Here is a 4,619-nt window from a genome sequence, read left to right as displayed (position 1 = left end):
CATATCTGGACTTATGCTGTTGGAATTGCTTCAAATGAGACATCAGCATATTCATGTCCCTGTAATACTGGGACAACAGCTACTACACTTTCATATGTTGGTGATGATTACTACTGTGAATCAGGAGCAACAACCTCAAATATCCTGCGTAATAAATTTTATCCTGATGACATAATGTGGGATGGTCAGCAATGTGATTTTTTTTGAGTCTCCTTGTTGCTCCAATTCTACAATCCCCTGGTTTATTAAAACCTTACCTCAGTCAGTTACTGATGATATTGAGCTAAGGATGTGTAGCAGTGAGGGATTTGTTAATGAAGCTACTCCAATTGATATGACTGAGATATATATTCGATGAGTGCATGATATTGAACAATAATACATTAAAAATAACATGTCATAATGTCATTAGATGTCTTCAGTTTTGTTGTGTAGGGATACTTGTAGCTTATTTTTATAAAATACAAATTATTTTCATGCAAGATAAAACAGTTGTTGCAGCTGTGGTTGTAGCTAGCGCTGTGGGAATTTGTCATTAAATTGAATTTCTATCAATTATAAACATTTTTCATGCTCGGAAGATTAAATGCAGCTGTAGGAACTAGGCATCTATGAAGATACAGTAGTTGATTAGTACAGGGCTTTGATCCAATTTTTGAGCAACTCAAATTTGATCAAAATCAGCTTAAACTTTCTATACAACATAAGCACATGTTCCTGTATCAGAAAAAATTATTGAAATGAAGCATTATCCCCTTTTCATTTTAGGCAAAATACCAAGCATTGCCAAGCAAAGCAATGCAAAATACCAAAAGTTGAGTAGGCAGAATAAAAAAAGAGCAGTGCAAATTACAAAAATGAAAGTGCATTAAAAAGTTGAAAGCTTTGCAATCTTTGCAGTCACTCAGTCAGGCTTACTCCGCATCAATTAAGGCTTACAAGTTTCGTTCAAAAAGAGAAAATCAAAATAGCTTTATTTAAAAGTAGATCTTAAATGTGTTGAAACAAGCTTCATGTCACTATTATATACATCAGCACTACATATAATGAAAACATGAATTGAATGTACATCACTTTTAAAAATTACAGCAATTAGTGCTTTTCCTGTTTCAGTTTAATCCAACTGACTGAAATCTAGCTTGTTCATGAATGTCTTCATGATACTTTACTTTTCTTTTTTCTTTTGTCTGCATCTTCTTCACAAGCCAATTCTTATGAGGAAAATAATTTAAAAACTTCAGGAACTAAATTCGAGTTTATGAAGTTTTTGAAAACTGTTGATCACTGAAAAATTTAGAAATTTAGATTGACAGATGTTGGAGTACATCTGAAATAGTCATTGTTTACATTAATACATTGCTTTTTTGCATGTCAGAAATTTTTTGTATATGTTGTTGGCAAATTTCCATTTATATTTCAATGTCCATTATCATGGCCATACTAATGACTTGTCCTGTTGGCTTTAGTAAAACGAAAATGTCTTCTTGTTACTTTACTTTTCTTCTCTCCTTCGTTGTCCTATTGTATGAAGCTAATGCCTCATCAGGTATGGGTCACTGTACTACTGGCTATCATACTTCTTCCCTCTATCACCAGTACTGCTGCTTATCTGCTAATAATAGAAAAGCTTTTAAAATGAATGAAAGTAATTCTTACACATATATTTTCAGTCCAACTACTGGTCTACCAAAGGCTTTATGCTACTCATTTTTTGAGATTAACTACCTACCACTTTCACTATCTATGTATAGACCTTGATAGACAAATATGGATGTACATATAAAATAGTATAGTTTACTATTCTTAATAATTTCCTTTGACTAATATTCAGAATTGACATCATGCGTATACCTTGTTACGGAGGAGTTTTTGTATGTTGTTGAGCAAATTCCCAGAAGTAGTGCTTTATGTTCCGTGTCCAGCCTACATTATTTATAACTGATGTACAAATAACTTGCTATAGTTTGACAAGAATGTCTTCACATTACTTTATTTTTCTTCTCTCCTTCATTGTCCTATTGTATGAAGCTAATGCCTCATCAGGTATGGATCACTGTACTACTGGCTATCATACTCCTTCCCTCTATCACCAGTACTGCTGCTTATCTGCTAATAATGGAAAAAGAATCAAATCGAGAGAAAATAATTCCAACAAATATATCCTGTGTCCAACTGCTGGTCTACCAAAGGCTTTATGTTACTCATTAGGATTAATCAAATTTTATTCTTGCAGTGAAGCATTAGAGAACATTCCCAATGCAGCATCAGGCTATTATAACATCAGTCAAAGTAATGGGAGTATTGTTAGTGTGTACTGTGATATGGAGGGTAGTAACTGTGATGGTAATGGTGGCTGGATGAGAATAGGGTACATTAACATGACAGAACCTGGTGCTACCTGTCCTCAAGGTCTCTACAACTACACATATGGAGGCAAAACACTATGTGATAAATCTCATGATTTAGGATATGGATGTAGTGCAACATTCTTTTCAGCCACTGGATTGAACTATACTAAAGTCTGTGGACAGGCCAGAGGATATCAGCTTGGAACTACTGATGGTGTTTATGGAGGCTCTCCAAACATTGATGGTGCTTATGTTGATGGTTTATCAATTACTCATGGAAGCAATCCACGTCAACATATCTGGACTTATGCTGTTGGAGTTACTGCAGATGAGACATCAGCATATTCATGTCCCTGTAATACTGGTACAACAGCTACTACACTATCATATGTTGGCGATGATTACTACTGTGAATCAGGAGCAACAACCTTAAATATCCTGCGTAATAAATTTTATCCCAATGACATAATGTGGGATGGTCAGCAATGTGATTATCTTGAGTCTCCTTGTTGCTCCAGTTCTACAATCCCCTGGTTTATTAAAACCTTACCTCAGTCAGTTACTGATGATATTGAGCTGAGGTTGTGTAGCAGTGAGGGATTTGTTAATGAAGCTACTCCAATTGATATTATTGAGATATATATTCATTGAGTGCATGATATTGAACAATAATACATTAAGAATAACATGTCATAATGTCATTAGATATGTCTTCAGTTTTGTTGTGTAGTGATACATTTAGTTTATCTTTATTGAATACAATTTTTTTGATGCATAATAAAACAGTTGTTGCAGCTGTGGTTGTTGCTAGCCCTGTCGGAATTCGGCATTTAATTTAATTTTTATGTATTATAAAAAATTTTATGCTTAAATGCAGCTGTAGGAACTAGGCATCTATAAAGATACAGTAGTTGATTAGTACAGGGGCTTTAATTTTTGAGCAACTGAAACTTTCTACACAACATAAGTACATGTATCTGTATTAGAAAAGTTATTGAAATGAAGTATTATTCCCTTTTCATTTTTGGTAAAATGCAGAGCATTGCCAAAGCAAAGCAATGCAAAATACCAAAAATTGAATTGAGTAGCTGTAGGTAGAATAAAACAATAGCACTGGTACTAATTACAAAAATGCAGATGCATTTGAAAGTTGAAATCATTGCAATCTTCTTAGGCTTACTCCATATCAACAAGGCTTACAGTTTTTGTTCAAAAAGAAAAAAATCAAAGTATAGTTTCATTTAAATGTGAGCCTCAAATGTGTTGAAGCTAACTTATGTCACTATATCAATGCTGCATATTATTTCAGTTTAAGCTTCATTTCTACTGACTGAACTAGCTCCTTCATGTTACTGCAGAATGTCTTCACACTACTTTACTTTTCTCAGTTCTCTTTTGTCTAACAATGCAGAGACCAGGTGTAGTTTTTCACTCAAATATTGCTAATATTGAAATCCCTCATTCTGACACTTCATACAATCCATCATTCAAGGATCATTAGGTATAACCATCAGTAGCTATAACCATTCATAGCAGTGTTTCATTGTATCTATACCATAACATGCAATTGTAAATATGCTCAGTGGCACATGGTATCAAATTAAAAACTATTGATCACTGTAAATTTAGAAATTAATTTAGATCGACAGATGTGGAAGCCTTTGAAAAAGTAATTGTTTACAATTTGTTGCCAGCAATTTCTTTGTGTGTTTTGGAAAGTTTGCTTTATATGCCAAGCTACATGATTCATGTTCATCACAAACATAACAATGACTTGTCCTGTCGGCTTTAGTTTGACAAGAATGTCTTCTTACTGCCTTTCCTTTCTTCTTTTATGTTGCTCCAATTCTACAATCCCCTGGTTTATTAAAACCTTACCTCAGTCAGTTACTGATGATATTGAGCTGAGGATGTGTAGCAATGAGGGATATCCTGATGAAGCTACTCCAATTGATATTATTGAGATATATATTCATTGAGTGCATGATATTGAACAATAATACATTAAGAATAACATGTCATTATGTTACTGTGATTGTTTCACTATAATGTATAGTTCGTTAGTAAGTTTTAGTATTATCAAGAGTCCATTATATTTTAGATATAATGGACCCTTGGTATTATTAATAGTTAAGTAACAAAACATTTTACTTTGAGTCAGTCACAGTATTCATACAATAAATAAAGAATAGTCATTGTATACTAAAAATATAATTTTACTTTCTTTCCTTTTGCTGGTTGCCATATTCCTGTTCATAGCTACTGCAATGA

The sequence above is a fragment of the Amphimedon queenslandica genome, unplaced genomic scaffold, assembly GCF_000090795.2.
Source record: "Amphimedon queenslandica unplaced genomic scaffold, v1.1 AMPQUscaffold_13448, whole genome shotgun sequence".
NCBI lineage: Eukaryota > Metazoa > Porifera > Demospongiae > Haplosclerida > Niphatidae > Amphimedon > Amphimedon queenslandica.
Note: the sequence above shows the minus strand (reverse complement) of the source record.